Here is a 24,538-nt window from a genome sequence, read left to right on the forward strand (position 1 = left end):
ACTGAATCCGTCCTTCCGAGGAAGCAGCGAGAGGCCCGCTTACTTCCACAGCGGCAGGCCCCCCGTGGACAAGGAGCTGCAGAAACTTCTCTCCGAGGCCAAAAAGATGACTGGACAGAAAGCTGACAAGATTCCCATCGTGCCCCGGTTTCTGCAGCTAGCTGGGTTATTTGCTCCTTCTCTCTGTGTAAGGAAGTTCCCCCAGGAAATAAAAATAAAGACTTGAGAATTTACAGAGAGGATTCCCGGGTAGCCTTGCCCCTTTCTCCCCTTGTGCATTCCCTGACCTGATCCCACGGAAGTCAGTGGAAAAAAAACTGCTATCCACTTCAATGCAAGGAGGACTGAGCCCCTTGGCCTGCCTGGTTGCAATTGCCTAACTGTAGGCAAACACACACATAGCAAGCTCCTGATCGGGAGGGTGGGCAGAGGAGGCTGTCTGCACAGAGAGCTTCTGCAGCCAAGTACCCACTGCAGTCACTCGCCAGCTCCCCCACAACTGGGCTCTGGTCTTTGCTCCCTCTAGCACAGTGAATACTCAGACCGCAGCTCACGGGCCGCAAGTGGCTCTTTAATGGGTCTCCCGCAGCTCTTCGCAGCACATTATATTAAAACACGGATTGAATTATTAACCGAACTAAGTTATTAACCTATCAGGCTGTTTTTACTACGTTATTAGCCAATCGCAGTTGATAAAAACAAGACTTGGTCAGTCATCTTACTGCAAGAATAATTATTATAGCTATAGAAACAGTAAATGAAACAATGAATTCACACGACTGTGGCTCTTTAGGGCAATGCTGATGGCCAATTTGGCTCCTGAACCCCTCCAACTGTGATGAGAAACAGGTCTAGGCTCCTAGTGATGCTGACCTCTGAAAATCTCTCTCCCTGGTCCAAAGGGCTTTGGGGGACTGAGCGCTTTCTGCAGCTGGCTCCTGCAGCTTCTCTGTTCGACCTACAGCATGGGAGTCAGCCAGTTAGAAGTCCCAATAGGGCTCTGGGACAAACTTGACCACCTCCATTTTTCTTATATATTAAAAAACCCACTTTCCTGTTTCTGCAGCATCTCTTCATCCCTGACCGATGCTGGATCATGCAGAATTTCCCTTTCTGGGATCCATGTTCTGAAAATGGTCTCTCCCCCCTGCCACAAAGCCTGCTATACGCTCTTCAACTGTGATGCTGTGGGTATTGTCAGCCTCTGTGCTTGAATAAGCAGTGCTCCTGAACCCTTGAAGTCTGAATGGGAGAGGACGGATGTGTGGCGGTAAAGAGGGCAGGTTGGCAGTGATCTATACTTCCCTTCTGCATCATCTGCCTTTCTGGACATGCTGTTCCAGACGGCTGGCGTCCATCCCTATGCCTGATTCTCACCAGACAGCTTCCCCCACGCAGGCATCCCCATCTGCTCCCCTACCACTCCCAGCCTCTCTTCTGTTCAGAGAGTCCACCCCAATCTTTCAGGGAATTACAGGAGGCTCCTCGCCTCCAATTCTCGGTGACAAGAGCCCATTCGGCAGGCAGTTCCGCCGATGGCTTCCTCTCTCCCCCAGGGCCATGCTTAGGTCTGTAGCGTAGACCAGACCTGAGTCCATCTCTGTTTGAAAAATCCATTCCCCTGAGCAACGCATTTATACTGATGCAACGCCCTGTGTAGACATAGCTTTGTCAATGGGAGAGTTTCTATTGCTTACATGGCTACTGCCTCTCGGGGAGGTGGATTAACAATGCTGACGGGAGAAGCTCTCTCCCATTGGCTTAGGCAGTGGTTCTCACACTGTGGGTCAGGACCCCAAACTGGGGCGTGACTCCATTTTAACAGGGTCGCCAGGGCTAGCCTTAGACTTGCTGGGGCTCAGGGCCGAAGCCCAAGGGCTTCAGCCCTGGGTGGTGGGGCTCAGGTTACAGCCCCCGCCTCCCCACCGCCCCCGGGGCTGAAGCCCTTGGGCTCCCTGCCTGGACTGGTGGGGCTCAGGCCTTGGTCCCCCTCCTGGGGTCATGTAGCAATTTTTGTTGTCAGAAGGAGGCAGTGGTGCAACGAACTTTGACAACCCGTGTTACATATATAACAAAGGTTTTAATTCATGACGGAGGTTTCCACTCCGCGGCTTGCTGTGCAAAAGGGGTCAATACAAACCTTTGATCGCCGCTGGCTTAGAGCGTCCGCATTAAAGCATGACCGTGGTGCAGCCGCGCCAGGGCCGCATTTTAAGTGGAGACGGGCCCTCAGCTAAGCTTTCTCCTCCTCCCCCCAGCCCTTCATCATACCCACTGCAAGCCGATCTAGACCATCGGAAAGTCACGGGAGCGAAGATTCCGTTGCAGCTCTAGTGACCGATGACAAGAATGGGGGAGATCAGAGAAAAGAGATGAATGACGGGCACTCTGTGAAACTGAATCAACGCGACCGTGCTGCTCAGTTGCACTTCTCGTCTCAAGAGTTGACGTGCATACTCCCCCCGAGACTCAGCCAGTGGGAGTTTTCCCCAGTAACAGCAGCTGCAAAACGCTGGAACTGAAGAAGCAACAGGCAAGCACATGGACAGAAACAGAGTGGGTGGGAAACGGTATTTTTTGCTGCTGCTGCTGCTCTCAGTAACACCTTTATAAGAGCCACCAAGAGTAAGAGCAGAAAAAAAGATGTATTCTACAAAGCTTAAATGACTGAGGGCTTTTTAAATGTAAAGAAGAGAATATCCTGAAATTTTGTGTAGGAGGGTCTATCCGACAATGGTATTTTTAAAATAAATGAACATCCGAAAAAATCCAGTTGACAGCATCGCTTTAATTACATTCTGAAGACTAAAGAGCTGTGCAAAGCATTCTGGGTGGCCCTATGCAAATCACCCTACATATTAGCTGCATGAGCACATTTTAATGCTATTTCTTAGGAAAAAACCTGCAGTGGAAGGCACAGGTAAATGCTTATTACAGCAGCACTTTGGGCCCTGGTCTCAGCTGGGGTCTCTATTATGCCAAGCACTGTATTGTACACATCATGTAAAAGACAGCCCCTACCTGCAGTAGTTCATACTCTAAGGAGACAAGACAAAGGATGGGAGGAGAAACTAGCACAGAATGGTGAAGTGACTTACCCAAGGCCACAGAGCAAGTCAGTAGCAGAGACGGGACCCATCTTCCAGGTCACAGCTCTGCCTCTCAAATCACTTGGACAAATCCCTTCCCCTCTCTCAGCCTCAGGTCCCCAGCCTGGGGACAATGAAACTTCCCTCCTTCGTAAAACACTTCAAGATCTATGGATGACAAATGCCGTATGAAAGAGTTGCTATTATTATCCCTAACCTTGCCCGGGAATCCTATCAGAGCAGCGACCCCCTTGGAACCAGACTCAATACTCTTCCCTGTCCCCACTAAATATCGAACGCTCACTCCAACGGCATTTCTTCTCCCTCCTTCCCCCAGCACACAGAGTTCCAAGAGGCTGTTGGGACTGGAAAAGGAGAGAATTCTTAGCTGCAAGGGCCATTTAATATTTTATGGATCTTCCTCTCTTACTTCTGAGAAAATCTTGCATATTCAGACATCTCCCCCAACCCTTCCTTGCTTAAAGGAGAAGACTTGCTGCTCTTTCTAGGGTGTCTGGGATGGGAAGGGTCTCCTCGCCCTCCAGATGTTAGCACGCCCCAAAGGCTGGAGGCAGGTGAGGCCAGTAACGAAATCCAATGCTGTTTGGGTCAGGCGAGGAAAGTTGTGTTCCTGTTCCCACCCTCCGAGCCAGGTGGCGAGAGAGATTTCCTCCATGCACTTGTTAAGAGCCATTGGAGACAAGTGGGCACGGGGGATTGGGGAAGGAATCTGTGCGACCAAGGACATCAAAAGACCTGGATTTGAAATTTATCACTCAGACAAAATTCCTTCCCTGATTTGCTGGGGGACTGGACTAACATCCCTTCTGTCCTCTCCAGCTGTGCCAGGATTGGGAACTAGTCTCATGTTAACCTAGGCAGCTGGTCAGGCCAGAAGTTGCAAGGTCTAGGCTGCGGGGTGAGGGGGAGAGATACAGGATAAAAGCCACCATGAAATGGAGCTGTTGCCCATTCTTTGAGGTATAAAAACCTAGGGATCCCATGGCAGCCTGCCAGCCACTCTCCCTTCAGCGTTAAGGGTACTCCTGGGCATCCACTCTGCCTCACGTTGGAGGCACATGAGGGTTTCATCTCACCCTCTTAGGAACCAATGGCAAGAGAGGTGTGCAGTCTAGTAGTCCAAGCATGGTTCTGGGAGCCAGGAACTTCTAAGCCAGGGGTCTCAAACTCAAATGACCACGAGGGCCACATGAGGACTAGTACATTGGCCCGAGGGCTGCATCACTGACCCCCCGCAGCCCCCACTCCACCCCTTCCATGAGGCCCCACCCCACCTCTTTCCACCCCTTCCCTGCCCCCGATGTGCACCACGCCGGAGCCGCTCTAGGTAAACGCTGGGGATTGGGGGGTGGGGGGCCACAGGGAGCTGGCGGGCCGCAGAAAATAACCCCGCGGGCCACGTGTTTGAGACCCCTGGTCTAAGCTCTGGTCCAGCATAGCTATATCGGGCAGGGGTGCATGGCTTTTTTCCCCACTGTAGCCATGCCAACATAGACCAAGCCCAAGTCTTCCCCCTCTAGCTCTGCAATAGCAGCCCTGCTGGGGTTAGCCAGTGCTGGGCTGGAACAGTCGGGGCTCCTCCAGTCCTCTCTCCTCTGAGCTGCAGCCCCATGTGTTTGATTGGTCTGTAAGCTCCTCAGGGCAGGCACTGCATATTCAAGCACAGAGGTTGACAATACCCACTGCATCACACTTGAAGAGCATATAGCAGAGGGTGAGACACACTACGGAGTGTAGCCTGCACAACAGAATTTAGTTACCCGGTATTGGAGCACTGAGCTGGAAGCAAACACCCAGGCTTTAAAGACAAAGCCATTTCCAACCCCCCAGGCGGTCCCTTCCCCTTATTAGTTCACAGCATTAGCCCCCAAGGCCACAGAGAACGGAGCAGAAACCCCTAACTGAATCCCTTGTGCTCGGGCTGCCTGGAGGAACCCTCCACTCAGGATTGCGTGAGGGGTGTGATGTTTTTAATTTGTCTTCCTGGACTTTAATAAACAGGTCTCCAGCCCATGATTAGAAGGCAGCTTAAGAGCTCAGCAGGGACAATATTTCACTGGCCATATTTTCTCTGATGGATTAGAGCAGAGACATTAAAAAACACAGCCCGGTCCAGCAAACCAAAACTAACAGCTGAGACTGTATAAACAGATTTTTATCTAGAAACAGGTCTAGGCTCCCGCTGACCTATGGAAATTTCTCTCCCCGGTCCAAAGAGCTTCGTGGCAGGGGAGAGAGACAATTTTCAGAACACGGAACCCAGAGGTACAAAAGACAACAGGAAATCTCAGCTGAAAAAGGGAAATTCTGCACATGATCCAGCATCAGCCAAGGAGGAAGAGATGCTACAGAAACAGGAAAGGTTGTTTTTTTTTAATAAAATAAAAACTGAGGAGGTCAAGTTTGTCCCAGAGCCCTCTGGGGACTTCTAACTGGTTGACTCCGATGCTGAAGGTCAAACAGAGAAGCTGCAGGACCCAGCTGCAGAAAGCGCTCTGTCTCTCCCCTAAAGAAGAGCTGTGGGATATTTAATAAGCAACCTAGTGCTTGCTCTCCAGCTCTGGTTTCTCCTGGTGAAGCAGAACCATGCTGTCACTCCGATGTTGTCACTCCTCCAAATATTAGCAGCCGTTTACAGTCCCACAGTGCATTTCAAGTCAAGGAACTCCATGTGCTTCATCCTGCCAGGGAGGCAGGCATCACCACCACTGCAGAAGGGAGCAGGGGGAAGGGAGGGGATGGAGGCAGAGTCAGTGGCAGAGATGGAAACAGCCCCCAGGAATCCTGACTCCTGCTGGTCCCCTGCTCTACACACTCCACTCTGCTTTCAGAGGGGTGTCTTTGTTCCCACTTCACTGCCACTGCTCCTCCAATCTGGCTGGCTGACGGAGCCTGATGCCTCGCTCCCGTGATCAGTGTCTCCGGTGAAGCAGCAGAAGCTTCTGTGATAGTAAATCCCATCAAGAGTGGAATGAAGCAAGTCTCCCATCGGCAGGAAAGCACGGGCTTCAAAGGCTATTACTCTGCATTCAATTGGACACCCTGGCTCTAACTCTACCGTGAGCAATACCCTGCTTCAAGAGGGAGGGAGGGAGACACTAATGATGTAGCCGCAATACGTCTCTGTATCTGCACGAGCATGAAAGAGACCAGCCTTTCTCCTAGCATAAGTCTGCTTTCTTGAGTGCCCCCCAGAATCCTTTGCCCCAGCTTTCACAGCCACTTGAAGCGGGGGAGTTAGGGGAAAAGGCCAAGCTGTTGACGGACCACCTGTGTCAGACAGTGGGGTCGTGGCATGAGGATGGGGAAGCCGGAGACCTGGGCTCTATTCCCAGCTCTAACGTCCGCTGATCACGGGAAAGTCACAGGTCCTTTTGCCCCTCGGGTGCCCATTTGCAAGGTAGGGGAGAACACTTTGGATCTGGCAGGGCTGTGGAGGGGCTGCATTCGCACAGCTCACTCAGATAAAGAGGCACAAGGCGGCGTTCAGGGACCTTTTAGAGCCCCTGCTGGTAAGACGTGACTCTAATGCTCCCGAACAGGTTTAAAAAGGGAACCAGGCATCACCCAGAGATGGACTTTAAGACCCTGAACAGGGGACCACGCACGCTAATGCAGTGGGCTGGCCAGGAAAGATGAGGTTTGCTTATTGCTTTATTTATCGGTTGAGTGAGCAATTCTCTGCCTACAAGGTGAGAGATGTGGGTGGAAAGACAAGGAACACATCGCCGGTTCCCTCTTCCAGCTCCAAAATGTATTAATTATCCCTGGGTGGCTTCTGGCAGAGCAGAGAGATCACTCCCTGATTAGGAGATGTTTATCAGGAAACTATAACGAAGGTGGGACACTGACACTGTGATTAATACTATATTTCAGCAAGATTTAAATGAAATGATCCATCATCCCAAAAGGAAGATCAGCAATGCCTGCTGCCAATTATCAGAGCGGCTTGGGGATAGGGGCTCTCGGGTATAGAGCTGCAAATGAGCCAGTCACCTTGGCTTCCTGCTTACAATGAAAGCAGGTAAGGATAGGCAAGTGCAGTCTTCTTATATTTCACAGTCATTTCATAGTTTCTCACATACAATCTCTCCATACGCCAGCACTTTTCACTCGAGTTTGACAAAGATCAAGCCAAGCTTCACAGCATCACCTGTGTGGTATGTAAATATCCTCCTTTCACAGATGGGGACAATTAAGATAAGGAGAAGGGAAACTGACATGCCCAAGGTCCAAAAAACAAGCAGAGGTGGAAACAGAACCCAGGAGTCCAGAGTTTCTCTCCCCTGTTCTAAACACTAGACCAGGGCTATCAAGCCTGCATTCCTAATAAACTGGTTTTAATTGAAGTATTCTTTCATCTAGGTTATGGGATTCACCAGACACCCCGGGGAGATAACTATCTCCTGTACCCAAAGGCTCATATAGAGCAGAAAGGGGGAAATGAGGGAAAGCCATTCCATAACTCTGAAGTGAAGACTCACTCCCCTGTCCGAGGCAGGCAGGAAGGTTACTCCGCTCTTGCGAGGAAGCTATAGGAAATCTCTCTTTTTTTGATCAGGCCTAGTCTACATTTGGGGTTACCTGTTGCTTTTTGGTGGGGTTGCGTGTTACAACTTTCAACAAGGGTTCAACACCGTGGTGCAGGGCACGGAAGCCAGAAAAGTGACCGGCTACTGCAATCCAGGCTTGAATTCACTACATGTTCAACTGAATTTTAAATACAGAGCGTTTACCAGTGGCGTGCGAGCAACTGTCACAGCAATAGCGTCAGACCAGCAGCCTCAGCATTACGGCTTTTATGGTAATTTTCAGGGAGTTACCCAGAAGGCCCTGCAGTGGGAGAGATTTTTCTTGGCAGCGGTCCTAAAATAATGTTTTATGTTTGCGTATGTTGTATGTAAATGTTTAAAAATAAAATAAACTGGGGATGGAGAAAAGAAAGGATCTAACTGGCTGGCTTCTCCTGTTCTGTGATCACAGCATGGAAAGTGCAGTATGAAGAGAGGGGGAGTAGTGGCCCCTGCCCCGAGGAACACACAGTCTAAGGAGGGTGACGAAAGATTCCATTTTAGGGTATTGTTTTGCCTTACAGATGCTCCCCTATGTGGGGGTCCAGCATAACAACACAGGTTAGTGCCCTCCCATTGCCATGAAGAGAGTCACCCCATGCAGCAGTAATTGGTGGGTGGCAGCCTCTTCTTGCCAAGCATTTAGCTGAACTACACCGCTTCTGATCCCCAAATAAGGGTTGTCGCCACAGCCTTCCCTGTCCTGCGCACACCTGATTGCTGCTGGTTTACGACAAACGGCTATTTTACCACAGAGCACAGAGCTTCCCCCCACCAAGGGACAAAAGCACCTCAGTCCCTCGGCTGAGCCGCTGTGGCACTTTGAGGGAGGCAGCTGGAACAGGGAAGAATTTTGGGGCACAAGTAAGGTCTCATTAAAAAAAAAAAAAAGGATTCGTGACTGAACACGAGTCAGGTGGCCAAGAGGGCCAGCCAGGGGAGCAAGAGACTGATTTATATGAATGCTACAGAGGAAGAGGCGATAGTAGCCATAATCCAGTTGCCCTACAATGTATCCATGGCTATGAAAATCCTGGGGAAACCCCCCCAACCCACATCTCTTCCTCTTGCTTGATCTTCTGTTAAAAATTTCCCTTTTCTATTCTGAACTCTCAATTGATGAGGGAGAACTACACCCCCACCCACTTATCCCACGTCAGAATTCCCCATGGAAAGAGGCCTGACTGCACTGCTCCATTCACTCAGCGACCCATCCGTTGCTATCGCTTTCTCAGCATCCACAACGATTCCCGTCGGGGCGGAACAGGAACGTCACGTGGACAGTTGGGACCTGTTGCCCAGTTTCCTATGACCTCTGCCTTTCCAACGGACAGGGAGGAAAGGGCGAAAACCCTTCCGCACGTGAGTGACAGTAAAGCAGGCAAGCAGCTGTTAACAGAGAGAAGCCAGGAAGAAGAAAACCCTGATCAGCGTGGGCTCCAAGAAACACCATCCACTTAATTTAGATCTCATGAGCATAAAAAGGAAACCAGATACAAGGGTAGTAGATGGAGAGCAAGATTTAAGCTCCATTGGAGCTTTTTAAAAAATAAAATAAAATAAATCCGTTCATGCAAAGTTTGCAATCCACACACAAGCACCACGGTGACTTGGAAAACCAGCAAATGAAACCAACGATCCACAAAAGTGAAACTGATCAATACAGTTTAATTGTCGCAATGAGCATGAAACGCAGGAAAAACTAAGATGTTGGGGTGGGGTGGGGTGGGAGGGAGGAACAATAAATTAGATTTTTATAAGAACGTCTCTCAGCTTCAATGCTCTATGAAGTTATCAGCAACACAGGGATTTTTAATAGATTTTTTTCCTTTACAGTACCCCTTTAAACAGTTAGCTCAAAGAGATGTTAAGATAAGATTTAACCATCTCAAACACTGAATTTTAAACAAGACCACTGTTTCCTGGAAGAGTTTATTCCATTTTGAGAAATCATGCACATACCAAAGTATTATCACCCCTTAAAGCCATTTTGAACGCTGCACCTGCCGAGTTTATTGAGAGAGGGTAAACAGCCACAGACACAGGTACTCGCCTCCAGAGATGGAGAGCACTTTGCCTCCAGTTTTGGGACTTATGGACCCAGAGCATGGGGTTAACTGGTGTAACCACACATCTCCTCACACATTTACTGTTTGCAAACGGAAAAGAAAATGAAGTCCACGAAGAGTCAGGACATGCTGCTTAATACCGGGCCCCTTTGGACCCATTGCTGATGGATGCACAGAGGAGCACAAATGTCACCTCGGCGGGAGGGAAAAGGGGAGACAACCCAGACCATTTAGAAAGTTTATTACAACATAGACACAAAGGCAGCACAAATGAGTACATTACAATGCCCATAAGGTGGTGTGTGTGTGTGTGTGTGTGCACACACGTGTGTGAGAGATACACATACTATTTAGGACTGGTTTACATCAGAAGACTTCCATGGGTTTACCAGAACTGGTATTTAAAGTCAGTTTATTTACACCCATGAAAACTTGTAACGTAATACAGATGCCCTTAAACCAGCTTAACACTCACTGTAAATCAGTTTAGCAAGACATCAAATTAAACTAAACTGATTTAACCAAAGCTTAAGCCGGTTCAAGTGCATCTACATTAGTGGTTTGTCCAGTTTAGCTAAATTGATTAAAAACCCCATTCAGTTAAACCATAGCAAGTTTTCTAACGTACCCCAGTCCTTACACTTGCAAACACTGCCATGGAAAAAACTGAAACAGGCTGTATTATTGCATCATAATAGCAGCCAGAGGCCCCGGCCTCGTTGTGCTAGGAGCTGTACAAACATAACGAAGTTGGTCTCTGCCTTGAAGAGCTCACAATCCAAGTGTAAGACAAATGATTCAACAGACAGGGGGAACAGGAAAAGAGAGACCACAGTAGTCAGAGATGGAAAAATTGGGTCTGGCAAGGGGCATTCTGTTGAAAGGCAGGATATTACATCCCTAGCAGAGGGACCACAAAGCTATGGCCAGGATCCAGAAGGGAGGTACATACTAATGTGCCTTCCAAGCCCTCAAGAGAGGCACATATCCCAGCACTTCAGTGTAGGGGCCTCTCCTCTGAAAGCCAACAGCTGGGCTCCAGTAACCCCTTGTCACCCGTCCCATTCCTCTCTGTAAACAAGCTGCCAGGGAAAATAAATAGTTACTAACCTGGTCATTAATTGGACTTTGGCAGAGCTCTTCCAGGGCACTTCAGAGGAACCCATCAGATCTAAATGGACATGCTCATCAGCACGAAGTAGTGGGCCCCACAAAATGTTACACTTCAGTTGGGAAAAGGAAGCTGGTTTGGAACACGCCCAGCTTGTTTGTGGGGTATAATTCCAGGACTTAAAGTGAAAGAATTTTTAAAGTTGCAATTAATTCTTACAATCATCTTTTTATTACCACAATACCTAGAGACCCCAACCAAGATCAGGGCCCTGTTGTGCTAGCATTGTCCAGAGGGCAAGACACAGGGCCTGCCTCACAGAGCTGATGGTCCAAGCTGAAATCAGAGTGGCAGGAGAAGAGCGGACCGAGAAGTGGCTTGCCCAGGGTCACACAGCAGGCCAGCGTCAAAGCTGAGCAGGGAACTCAAGTTTCCAAATGTCTAGACCTGTGTGTGATGCATTCGATCAGGGGTTCTCAACCTTCTTCTTTCTGAGCCCCTCCCCAACATGCCATAAAGACTCCACAGCCCACCCGTGCCACAACTGTTTTCTACATATAAAAACCAGAGTCGGCATTAGGGAGCAGCAAGCAAGGCCACTGCCCAGGACCCCACATCACAGGGGGCCCCACAAAGCTAAATTGCTCAGGCTTCCACTTCAGCCCCAGGTGGCAGAGTTCAGGGCCCCGGCCTTTAACCCCTCATGGTGAGGCTTCAGCTTTCTGCCCTGGGCCCCAGCAAGTGCAACACTGGCCCTGCTTGGCCCTGAAAGCTGTTCACAGCCCCCACAGGGGGCCCTGGACCTCTGGATTAGATCACAATCTCTAAATTAAAGTCAAAGCACTGGGATCCTCAGACGGGGGAGGGGGAGGGAGTAAGGCTCATTAGTAAAACTGGAAGGATCTGACACTAATTTACTTTTCACCAATATTTTACATTTTCACACTGCTTAGGCAGTGAAACTAGACTGGTCAATTTCACATTTGCTCATGATCACTTTCACCATTTGATTTCTCATGATGCATTTGGACTTTCCAGGCAGCCTGGGAGTGTTTGAGATCTCCCTACCCTCGCCCTCCACAAACTCATGGTAAAAAAGGTTATTTGTGGAATGCTTTTTGTTTTTTAAATAATGCAGACATTCATAAGTTCCAGCAGGTTTCGTAACACCCTTTAGACTCAAAATTCAAAAGTCAACAGTACCCATTTAATGCAACTGAATAACCTCTCTCGGCTACAGATCTGGATTGCCAACGTGGACGTGGTTAGGGCTGGCTTCACTGTACCTTACCCTGCAGTCTTGTAATTGCTACAAAATTATATTTTAATTAGAAACTAAGGTTCGGAATACAATCCATATGCTGAGGCGGGCCAAAGGAGATCACTCCAGTGGACAAGCTATGTTTCATCTCCCTGCCCACTCAGTCCCCAAAGAGCATGGAATAGTGGATGAACAGCTGTGGAAGCCATATACATTTACTTTATAGTAAGCAAAGCAGTTAGATGGGACTTGTCCAGTTGCATCGGGTTAGGTAGATTTTTTTCCAGAATGTTGAACCTACCAGGGGCACAAGGCAAACTAGCGCCAGAAAGGATTCCCATCCAGACGCCCATCTCTAGCTAACCCAATGCTTATCATGGTCTCAGCCCCACTGTGTGGTGTCAAAGCGTTAGTCTATTTAGCTATTTGGGCCAAGTGCTTCAGGGCGTCCCTGTTGAGTTACGCCACACGAGCCCGGTAAGCTGTCGGACCAAACGCTGCGTTATGCTGCCATGAACTGGGCTGGCCTTTCTTCATCATTACCTGCCAAATCAGGAAAACTGGACTTTCAGTGGTCTTACCACCACCAGGTGATTAACTCTGCGAGTCAGGCCTAAAACTGGATTTGGAGAATGTCCAGTCTGCACCCGATTTGGGATATTTGAGTCAGTCTGTGTCAACACTCCTGAACAGACCTGGGATGGGAGCAATCAATCCTAAACCATCCCTTTCCATAAATACCTTTTAAATACGGAGACCTGGGACCATGCCCTGAATCAATAACAATGTATCAGCTGCTCTAATGACCTGCCTAGCTGGACATCGGAGATCTCTTTATCCCAGATGAAGATAAAGACAACAGAATTCAGCGTGCATTTCACTGCGACAATTCACACTGCATGAAGAAAGGGATATTTTCCCCTAAAAAAATCAAGTGAATGTTATTCATTGCCATTGAGAGAAAAACCAGACCCCTTCTCCTTTAGGACACAAGCTGCATTTAGCCACTCTTCCATACTGGCCTGAGATGGTTAAACTGTAAGTCCCTTGGAGCAGGGACCGTCTTTTTGTTCTGTGTTTGTACAGCGCCTCGTGCAATGGGGTCCTGGGCCATGACGGGGGCTCCAATAATAGAAATAATCAATCCATAGAGGCTAGGGAAATGCAGTCTCACCAAATTATCTTAGAAGGGGTTTACAAACATTAGCTAAGACTTACCCCTACTGCTGCAAGGCTGGTAAGCGGTAACCCCATTTTACAGATGGGTTTACCGACACCCAGAGAGGCCGAGTGACTTGCTTAAGTTCTCACAGTAAGCCAGTCAGGAACAGCGCCCAGGAGTCCTGACTCCCAGTCGTCCTGCCCTAGCCTCTCGATCAGACTCCCCTTTGACAGAGCAGGGAGTTCAACCCATGAGCCAGTCCTGTCCATCTCCTGCTCTACCCACTGACCACACTGCTTCTCAGTGCTCACTACTCCACCTGCCTCCTCCTCGTAGTGAAGATTAAAATGCAACTGTTCTATAAAGAGGATTTTTCACATGCAAACAGGCCTGCTCAGTCTCCTTCCCAGGACATTTAACTGGAGTCCGTTAGCAAAGCAAAGCAGGAGTATTATTTCATTTCGAGGTGCCTATTACTCCACTAGAAAAATGTATACCTTTCCCCTTGTGAAATACGGGACCTCGCTGCACACAGGAAGGAGGAAAGTGCTAGCAAACTCATTGGTTAATAAATCAATCTGGCAGGGAACAATTAACAGTTTCCAATAATCAATTAGGCAGGAGCAGCAATTCTTTCCCATCCAGCAATTGATCTGAAATATGGCCCCTTTTGTAATTACCGCCAGTTGGGTGTGTTTCGGCACAGTGCACGGCCAGCTAATGGCTGCAGGCTTGGCAGCTCACTCCAGATGCACTGAGAATCAGGCTGGGGGGGGGGTTGTTGCTCACGAGTCACACCCTGACCCCAAGCCAGGCCTTATATTTCAACAGCAAAGGGAGACACGAATGCAGGGGACTGGCATTCAGCCTCCTGTTTAGGATCAAGGCACTCCTGGAAGCCAGGCAAACCATAGGGGTACTTTGCACTTCATCTGAGGATCTCAAAGCCTTTCACAAATGTACCCAGTACCTCATGGGTAAATACATTACACCCATTTTACATATGAGGAAAGCAGAGGCAGGGGTAAAATCAAGCAATATGCCCACGGTCACACAGTAAGTCAACAGGCAGGTTGTGATTAAAACCAGCGCTCACGACTCCTGGCCCTATGCTTTCGCCACCAGACCACATAGGACAGGCACATGACAGCTTCACATGGAAAACACTGGATATTGACTGCAAACAAATGGCACCGCGATGCATCCTGCTGTTTGGGATACAGGACTTCAGAGAACAAGGATTCTCCCTCTCAATTACTACTTCATAACCGACCTCTCAGCAGGAAGCAAGATGCTCTGTCCTAGTCCCAGAAACACCTAGAAGTAGTTTTGGTCCAAGCAGGTAATGACCAGTTGCTTCCCACAACCACACTCCAGACAGGCTGCAAGAAATCAATCATTTCAGCCCCAAGCACAAAACCATCCTCCCTTTGGGGTCGATGCGGCCTGCATGGGGTTCACAAGAAGGTAATCAGAATGACCCCTAACTAGAAAGTCTTCTTGTCCCTCCCACCCTGAGCCAGCACCTCTCCAAATGCTGAGCACTGGAATCCACTGTACTCGAAGGACATCCAGAATCTGAACAGGGGAAGGAAAAGGTGGACACCCACTTTTTCTGCCTTCATCCCCCTTCCAGACAATAAGGCTTGGAGCACTGAGATAGAAGGAAAGAGAATGGAAAATATCTTCTCTACCCCCTTGACATGCGCACACCTGCCCCCACTCACACGAGGGCCCAGGAAAAGGAGAGAAGCGCTTGGCCAGTACGGTTCCACCCAGCGCAGAGAGAAGTGATAGTGAGTCATGCCAAACGGAGATGAAGGATGGTTATATTGCTAAGCTAGGACTTGAGACCTAGGCTAGATTCCCAGCTCCACCACAGACTTCCTGGGTGACCCTGGGAATGTCACTTAAGTTTCTGCTCGTCCCCTGTAACGTGGGGCTAATAGCACTGCCCCACCTCACAGGGATGCTAGCATTAAAGACTGCAAGGTACTCGATACTACACATAGAAGTATATTAAATAGAGCAGATACAAGAGGACACCACCCAGTAAGGGCATTTGCCCAAAGATGTGGGCCTGTGACGAGATGGGAAAGCAAGCAAGGGGGTGGGAAGTGGAAGAGCTGAAGGAGGCCGCGTGGGATGGGGTAGCACTCCCCACAGGAGATGAAGCACACTGCTGGTTGGCATTGCTCCAAGCGGAAAGGCTGCCCTGCCTCCCAGGCGTTTGCAGCCAGGGGGTTTTCACACCCTACATTGATGTTCTTGCCTATAAACCCTGCAAGAGTGCTGAACGCAGGAGGCTCCTCCTCCAGGGGCCCATCCTTGGTGATTCAGAGCAGCCACACATTTCCCAGAGCCTCCCGCCTCCCCATCATTTCAGGGGGACCAGAGACCTCCTGTCTTTAAAGTCACCAAGTCTACAGCTCTCCCCACGGGCTTAGTGACCCCAGCATCTGCTTCTCACAGTCTCAGTCTCTTGGTGATGGGGAGGGAAATGGAATTAAACACACAAGCTTATCCTTGTGGCCAGTAATTTCTTTAGTGCCTGCCAGCTCAAAGAATCCAGAGCACATGCCTACAGAGGCGCTGAGATGCAGCCACCTCGCTGGTGGAGCACAGTAGTTATGCACAGCAAAGAGGAAAGGAGAGAAACGGAGAGTCTGGCCAATGACACCTGGGCCTTGGGACCTTTAGCATCCAAGCAGGTCAGAGCTCAGTTTGTCGAGGGCTCAGCTGAAGGAGCAGACGTGCACAAGCCATTGAATTCCACCTCCTGCTCAGACCAAGCTCCTTCCACTCACAGCAAGCACACGTGGGATCTGAAGTGCGACACAGTTCTGCACCGTGAGTCACTGGTTAATTTGCACCCTATGAGAAATGAAAAATTGACTGTTTTTACAGTTTTCCCCTGAAGTTCCTGAAACACGGTTCAAGAGCACTGGATGAAAAAAACAAGAAGAGAATCCTGTTAACTCTGTCTCCAGAGCATTTTGCTTTGTGTGGCTTCTAGGCAACTGTTGCCACAGCTGCCGCAGTGTTAGATTGATTGGCTACCTGATGGTCAGGCCCATTCTTGATGGCGACCCGCAGCTTATATCAGCCACCATCCCCCCAAGGCATTCCATATTCATCTGCCTCCCAGCACACCAGCCAGCATCACGCCGGGGGAGCAACAGCTGTCCCACCACGACACACCCAGAGTTCCATGTTCCGGCCCGGTGACACACACAGAATCCACCTCTTAACTGATCAAGACGGTGTATTTCATTCAGAAATCAAACCCCTCCCCACCCCTTCAGCATCTTCTCCAGATTAAAGAGCGTTTTACCACCCCCATCCCATCAGCAGCGCTTCACTGGAGGTCTCCTACACAACTGTCAAGCCACGTGGCTTTTGCAAACAGGGGTGGATTATATTCCAATCTGACGTGACGCAGTGTTTAAGATTCAAACCCCGCCCATGCAAATCCAGACACTGTGCCTGGTGCCATCTCCTCGGAAAGATGAAGTTGCCATGTCAATGGGGTTTTTGGGGGGTCAGACTCTGCAGGGGGCACATCACCCTCAGAGTAAAGGGACAGGCACACTGTCACCAAGACATTGGAGGTACTTTTCATAGCCACCCCCTGCTTGTCTTGCAAGCGAGTCAGGCTGGAGCTGGGCTTGCCCACTGCTTCAGCTCTGAGTGCAAATTAAAAAGTATGCACACATACACACACAGAGAGCGAGATGGGTAGAAAAAGAGAGAAATGGCATTGGGAAGCTCCATCAATAATTTCTAGATATAGGGGACAACAGGAAGATGCTGCCTTTTATCATTCCCTTTTGGAAAAGGTTTTTTTTTGGGGGGGGGGGGTGGAAAGCACACACACTGTTCGTTTCTGTTCAGCTAGCCAGCACCACTCTGACAACCCCACTTCCCTGGAGAGCTCAGCTTCCCCAGGGAAAGAGAGGGGAACCCTGCTGTACCTCTTAGCAAGAGCAGGCAGCCAGAAGCCGGGGGAGGAGGGTACACAAGCTTTTAGTGCCCAGCGCTAAGCAAGCAGCAATTGCAAGTCCGCTGGAAGTCAGATGCAACCGCTTTAAACCAAGGGGGGGGGGGGAGGATTCAGCAGTGGGTGGAAAATGTAAACCGCCCATGCTGCAAACATAAGGGGGGGGGGAGGGGGGGAGGCAGGGAAGGACACAGAACCAGGATCAGAGGCCAGACAGTGCAGGCAGCATCTCTGCAGGGTTGATGAAAACCATTTTCCTTTTAGAGATGCTTGCCCCGAGTCTCTTAGCATTTGTTCCTAGTTCCTCATCGCCCTTGGAACAAAGCACGGCTGCATGTTAATGTTTTATACTATTAATCTAACAGCAATGCCAAAGACTAAAAGCAAGAGCAGTTCCTTGCAGAGCAGGAGATGCTACACTCCCTGAATACTTGGATGGCTCTGCAAAAAAAAAAAAAAAAAAAAAAAAAAGACGACTAATAAAAAAATCCAAGCCAAACACACAGACTCCACATCCTAATATTTTCAATTGGTTTTGATTGATTCTGTAAATTGTGCTTTAATGCAGTCAGGAGAAAATTGCTCCAAGCTGAAAACATTAAAGCATTGTCAATTATCCCCCAAACATGTTCGGTTTACTTCTCTTCGGTTTTAGTACGTTCCTCCACTCTGCATTGGTAAGACACAGGCATCACAGATGCAACAGTAGGCTTCAGGGATCCAAGAGTCATCAGGACTTACATTCCCCCCCAGCAAACCAGTGGTTTTGTGCAGTCCTGTCTTCTGGGACTGGGGCAGAGCCAATTCCCCTCCAACCCGAGACAGCAGAAGCACCACTAAAAGCAGACCCATAATTTAACTTTGTCCTTCTCATCCAAGGATCAGAGCACTTCAGAAACATCGACTGATCGTCAGCACTCCCTCCCAGCCATGGCAGCATCGCTCGGATACACCCACTTTACAGATCTGGTGCAAGGCAGAAGCAACTTGCTCAAAGTCACACCGGGAGTCAGCGGCAGAGCCCAGGAGTCCAGAGGCTAATGAGACAACCACGCCTCCCAGAAGGAGGCTGTCGTTAAGGAAGGGAACCAAATACGAGGGTTTGGCTGACAATTAATATGCAGCACAGAGGTAAGAGAAAAATCTATTCACTCATCAACTGCTACTGCTCCCACTCATAGCCCCCAGACTTTTATTGGAAAGAAGAGATTCTCCAATACATACCGTACCTTCCATCTCACACCCAGCTGTTCCACCACACAAGAAGCCACAAACACAACAGAAGCCAGCACATTCTCTCAACAGCGTTTAATTTTCAATTCCAAGAAAAAGGGATGAAGCACGTCAATGGATGAGCTCTTAGCTCTCCCCTTTCCCACCAACACTTACAGAGAAAGAGAGAGAGAGAGAGCGCACGAGCGCACACTCACTACACCAACACACGCCTGAGGTCCCATCCCGGTAAAAACCCTGCACTGGCAGGATCCAGAATGGCCACGGATTGGGATGTGGCATTAGCTCAGAAGTCATGGCTGGAAGCAGCGAGTGGCATCTTTGCGGCTCAGAATGCTTGGTGGCCAATTACCTTCCACCCCCTCACCCACACTGCCCCCAAAAAGTCAATTACTATTTCCTTAAAGATCAGGGTTTCTTCAGCCCCAGAACTACACAGAACGTATCAATACAACAGACTGACAGGGGATAATGTAGAGGGCAAACAACCTCACACAAAGGAATAAAAGATCTTGAGCACGAGGGATATGGGGTTCCCCTAAAGAGAAGAAGCGACCCTAATACTCTCTTCCCTTCCTCCCCATAGCCAGTCACCGTCACATGCAAAAAGCAAGACGACACACCTGAGAGCCATCCTTCTGTGCGGAACTGACAGAGAAGAGGGTGTTTTTTAATCCATCAGCGTTTCCAGTTGAACACCACAGACCGATGCCGTCGCGGCAGAGTAGGTACTACCAGAGGCAGGCCTGGAGACCTTATCCTGTGATAAATCCATTTGGTTCTGACAATATTCTACCACTCAAACCCCTCAAACACTACAGGTCGTTTTACTCATCATCTGGCTGCATCCAGCAGCTTCCCCCACCCGGCCACCCCACGCACCTAAAAACAAAGGGGAGCCACTGAAGTGCCAATTTACATGCAGTGCATAGCTGACGGAGAGTGGAGGGGGTGGGGGAAGTCTCTTAAGTCTTCAAGACAAGAAGTTAGAGAGGAATTGGCTCTGCTGTCTGTCAGTCAGCTGCAAGAGGAGCAACCTGAAACGTTACAAATTGGTGTCCAAGGGTGAAGAAGAAGTTAGTTTTCGAACTAAGTGAGGTAGGAAGAAGGGCGGAATCATCTCCCCGCAATGACTTCCCTGTGATGCTGTGAGTTGAGGTCATGGCATCTCTCTGTGCACTGCCTCACTTTCCTAGGCGGTTTCTCTTTCCCCTCCATCCCCTTTCTCCACATTGCACCTAATTATGCCAATCCTCCATAGGATTAGAGCACCATTAGACACAGCAGGTAGAAATCCTATTACCAGGAGTGTGGGGGCAGCTTCAGTCTCCAATGCTGGAACCTGGCTCGGAGAGACTGCAATTGTCATCTGTTGCCTGTCTCCCTCCATCATGGTACTTTAGAGAGGCAGAGTTGCACTATTGTTGATATCAGAAACCCAGATTATAAGTGACCACTGTAAAATCCAGGTTTTGTAATAACCTGGGCTTCTGGCATCTCTGTAACTCTGAGCCTTTGTTAATTTTGTTAGATCCTACCCGGCAGGTGGCTGTAATCCGACAAGAGTGTCACCAGTTGCACTTACTTGCCTTGGATTTGCGTGGATGTGCACGCACACAGAGCACGCCATACCTTTTTAAAATGGACCATATGCAAATGCCTGTGACCCTTTTCTGACTCCCAATTTGACTGTGGACTCTCTCTTGATTAACAGCCATATGAGATCTCAAATACCTTTGCAGTGAGCAAGCACAGACACACAGCACCACACACCTGTTAAACAGGAATATAAAAAGAGCCTGGATTCCCAGAACCCATTAATAACCCCCCTGGCTAAAGCAGCAAGTGCCTAACAGGGGAAAGAATTGACCGTTTGCCACATTTTTTCCCCAAATGGGCTGCCCAAATCAATCAGGTGTTTTAACAGTGTATGGCTAAAGCCGGAGGCCTCTCCCAGGGATGCTGGTGTCACACCCAATTTCCGTGAGATTAAAAAACCCGATTCAAAAGCCACACACGCAGGTCTTTCTCAGATCCAGAGCGGAAATATGAATGCATCTTGGACAAAACGGAGTATTTAGTAGAATATATACGGTAATCAAAGACCAGCCCTCCTCCACCCCCCCCCCCCCAACAATACAAAGGGTCTAGCAATCACATCGACTCAGCGCCAGGCAAATCCAGGATTCCTGTCGAAGGCTGGCTACACGGAGAGCCAGCCTGAATGAACCTACTTGCCAGCAGAGGCTTTTCAGACCCTATATACAGGTGCAGCAGCAGGTAAAATACACCAGGCTATTTCCCTGATTGAAGGAGAGAACACTGATCTCCTACAGAGCCAGCCCAGAGGGAGGGGTCAGTGGGAAGCAGATTAAGCTCTCTTATTCAGGGCTGGTGATAACCAAATCCTAATTCGCTCAGATAGGGCCCCTCTCAGCATGTGCCATGTCCCCTTTCCTGTCCAGTTAAGCCATGCCAAATAAATACATAAAACCCAAACCACAGAGAAATTAAGAAGTGCAACTCAAGAAACCCCAGGTGTCATTTAATGATGAACCAAAGAGCAAGAACAAACGGAAAAGACAAAAAAAAAAAGCCAGAGCAGGAGATACAGCTACCAAGACCCAGGACATCCCCTTGGGAACAATGCAATCAATCCAAACACACCCAGATATACAGTGAATGCAGGCATGAGCAGTTTTCAGGAAGGCTGGAGGGAGGGATCCATGTTCCCACCCCCCACCCTCGGGAAGCACCGTATGGTGATTTAGGGGGTGGCCACACAAGGTAACTAAAAAGATAACAGGAAAGATGGTGTCTGTTTCCACCAAGCCTGCCGATAAGGGATGATACAATTAGGGAGGGTCCTACAAGTCACACGGAGCTGTGATGAGCGAGAGCAACCCTTCCAAACAAGCAGAGGAAAGGAGGCTCTTTGGACGCTTGCTTACAAGAGTAAAAGGCAGGGGACACACAGCAGCCACCCCTCTGTTAAAAGACGAACAAGTTACTTGGTTACACATCAAGAGTTTCCGCTTTTCAAAACGTTTACTGCTCCAGCCCCAAGTTAACCAGCGTCTACACCGAAGTGAGATGTCAGGGTTATTTCTCCATCTCTTATGTGATTCGTTCCCTTTTCCCGGACACGGCTAAGCCATTTGTGGCTCATAAAGGTACTTCAGAGGAACAATTCCCCCTCCTTTTGAAATACACCAGATAGCACGTATTAAACTACCCATTGGGGAGGAATATCACCCCAAAATCTCCTCTAAGAAGGGATTTTTCAAACCCCCACTGCAGGTGCCTGAGCATGTACCATGATTTCTTGAAGCCACCTTCTGATCAGCAAAATGTACAGGCCATTTACAATGCCTCTGGGGAGTGGAGAAATAGAGACCAGGCTTGGTGTCTACGTGATGGAAAGGAAAGCTGTGACAACAACAATACATGCTTGGGCGAGGGGTAGAAAAATCACATAGGGGAAAGAGACCTACTTGTGCACAGGATGGCACGAGCTACATGACGCCACAACGGGACCCACGAGCAGCTGGGTGTAAGCGGACGAAGCAATTGCTTAGGGCCCCAAGCAGCTCAGGGAAGCCCCAGTTTAGTATTACCCCCAAAATACTGTTCCTCTCCTTTAATGCAGACCAAACAAGTGTATTTCCATGTGCTGGGCTGCTATATTTTTGGGTTCATGGAAATAATGCAATTAATAGGTGAAAAGGAAAAGGGATCAGGACCCCCAAAATATTCCTGTTTAAAGTCTCCAGTGGGCTAACATCACCTCTGTCCATAAGGCATAGCCTGCAAGGAGTTGTGGGGAACACAATGTGACACAGGCAACAAGCCAGGGTGCACCATGAGTGCGCAGGCCTGCCGAGCAGGGGCAGGCCACACGCATGCCATAAGAGGCATGAGACATGGGAAAGGCATCGCCATGGGGCAACATGTCAACACAACCAGAGCAGAGCGGGCAATGGAGCTAACGAGGCAGCAGGTGAGCTGAGCAGGATTTCTGGTGCCCAGGGGAAGAGGCGCTGAGTCAACAGAAGGGGGCAGGATGCCCACAGGCTGGGGAGCAAAGCTGGACACTGGCGGCTGTGCGTGGAAGCTGGAACGTGGGGGACAGGCTGGGCTATGCACATCGCGGGCTGGAGAAGGGGTGTTTCTGGAGAGTGGGAGGCTGTTTCGCTGTGCGGAGAGGGAGGCGAGCAGGGCAGCAGGGAGGGAGGAGAAGCAATGGGGGGGGATCCTCAGGACCGGCGGGGGGGGGGCGAGGAGGGGATTCCCTCGTGGGACTTATCCACAGACCTCAGGCATTGCAACATCCTCCCAGCAGCATCGCTTGTAGAAGTCAGGGCACTGGGAGGAGCTCCTTGCCAGCAGCCTCCTCCCTGGTACCCAAGTGCAACGCCTGCCAAGGATGCAGCTCCCCACCCTCGCCAGCGCAATGGCCGGTTGCACCAGGGCGCATCTTCAGCGCCCAGCTCAGCGCAAGCCCGGAGCCAGCCTCCTCCGCCGCCACGGCCGGGTCCCAGCGGAGCTTCCCCCTCCCGAATCCCCCGTGCAATGCTCAGGGCTCCGCAGCGGAGCTTCCCCTCTGCCGTCCCTTTGTATCCAGCGCCTGGCTGTCCCCAGCGCATCCTTCCCGAGCCTGCCAGAGCGAGCGCCCCGGAGCCTCCCCTGCCCGGTGCAATCCCCCCTTGACTCGGATGCACCCTGCCTTCAGCCCCAGGGGAGCCCCTCCCCAGCGCTTTCCTGCGTCCTATCTGGAGTGAACCCCCCGATGCTTGCGCGCGATTTTCCTGCCTCCTCAGGACAGCCTCACTGCAACCTGCCTCCTGCCCAGCACAGCCCCCTCCCCAAATCTACCCTCCCCCTCTCCCAGCGGAATTCTCACCTCCACCCACTGCAATCTGGCCCGAGTTCAATCCCCCTCACTCCCCAAATCTCCAGAGCTCGGGCGCTGCCTGACCCTGTCCCCAACGAAGCCCCACCCCAATTCTCCATTGCAACCGCCCCCCCCACTGTAACTCCCGATGCTCCGCTACAACCTCCCCGCTTCTGCTCCATTGCACCCTCTCCCCCCGCAATGCACCCTCCCCTGCTGCTCCAATCCACCCTGGCCCAACACCCCCTCAGAGCTCCATTGCAATCTGCCCCCCATGTAACCCCCCCTCCTGCTCCACTGCAACCTCCCCACACCCCAATCTGCCCCCCCATGAAACCCCCCTGTCCTGCTCCATTGCAATCCCCCTGCTGCTCCATTGCAACCTCCCCACGCCCCTAAGGCTCCATTGCAACCCCCCCAGTTCACCCCTCCTCCTGCTCCATTGCAACCTCCCCACGCCCCTAAGGCTCCATTGCAACCCCCCCCCAGTGCACCCCTCCTCCTGCTCCATTGCAACCTCCCCACACCCCAATCTGCCCCCCCATGAAACCCCCCTGTCCTGCTCCATTGCAATCCCCCTGCTGCTCCATTGCAACCTCCCCACGCCCCTACGGCTCCATTGCAACCCCCCCCGTGCACCCCTCCTCCTGCTCCATTGCAACTCCCGCTGCTCCCGGGCAACCTGCCCCCCCGGGCTCCAGCGCATCCCCCACCCCTTACCTGCCGGCTGGGCTGCCCGCTCACATCCTCGCCCGCCGTCCGGCCGGAGGAGGCGCATTAATCCCGGGCAGCCCCCTCCTCCCCCGGACCCGCTCGGCTCCCGGCTGAGGATGCTGCGCGGAGGAGGGGGCGGGCGGGCGCGCGGGGGACACTGCGGCTCCGGCTCCCTCCCGGGCTCCAGACACTCTCACAGGTGATGTCATTCCCCGAGCCTCCGCCGCCTGACGTCACCGGGGGGCGGGGCCCAAAGGCGGGGGTGGGAGAGGGGGCGGGGCGGGCAACGTCACCGCGGAGGCCAGGGAAGCCGGCGCCGCGAGGCCGGCCAATGGCAGGGCGGCGCCGCCGTCACGCGGGCAGGGCGGGCCGCGGGGGCGGGGGGGATTTAAAGGGCGAGGCGGACGCGGCGC

General features: G+C 50.7%; 1 protein-coding gene across 1 annotated transcript in view; it reads right to left on the minus strand.

The window, feature by feature from the left end:
- PTPRS (protein tyrosine phosphatase receptor type S) overlaps positions 1-24,271 on the minus strand; it is a 247,059-nt gene extending 222,788 nt beyond the window's left edge. Inside the window, exon 1 of the mRNA XM_084614680.1 lies at positions 24,132-24,271. The gene's annotated coding sequence lies outside the window, so the exon portion shown is untranslated. The remainder of the gene's footprint in view (positions 1-24,131) is intronic.
- Between the last annotated feature and the right edge of the window lie 267 nt (positions 24,272-24,538).

Source organism: Lepidochelys olivacea (genome assembly GCF_965140295.1).
Source record: "Lepidochelys olivacea isolate rLepOli2 genome assembly, chromosome: 25".
NCBI lineage: Eukaryota > Metazoa > Chordata > Testudines > Cheloniidae > Lepidochelys > Lepidochelys olivacea.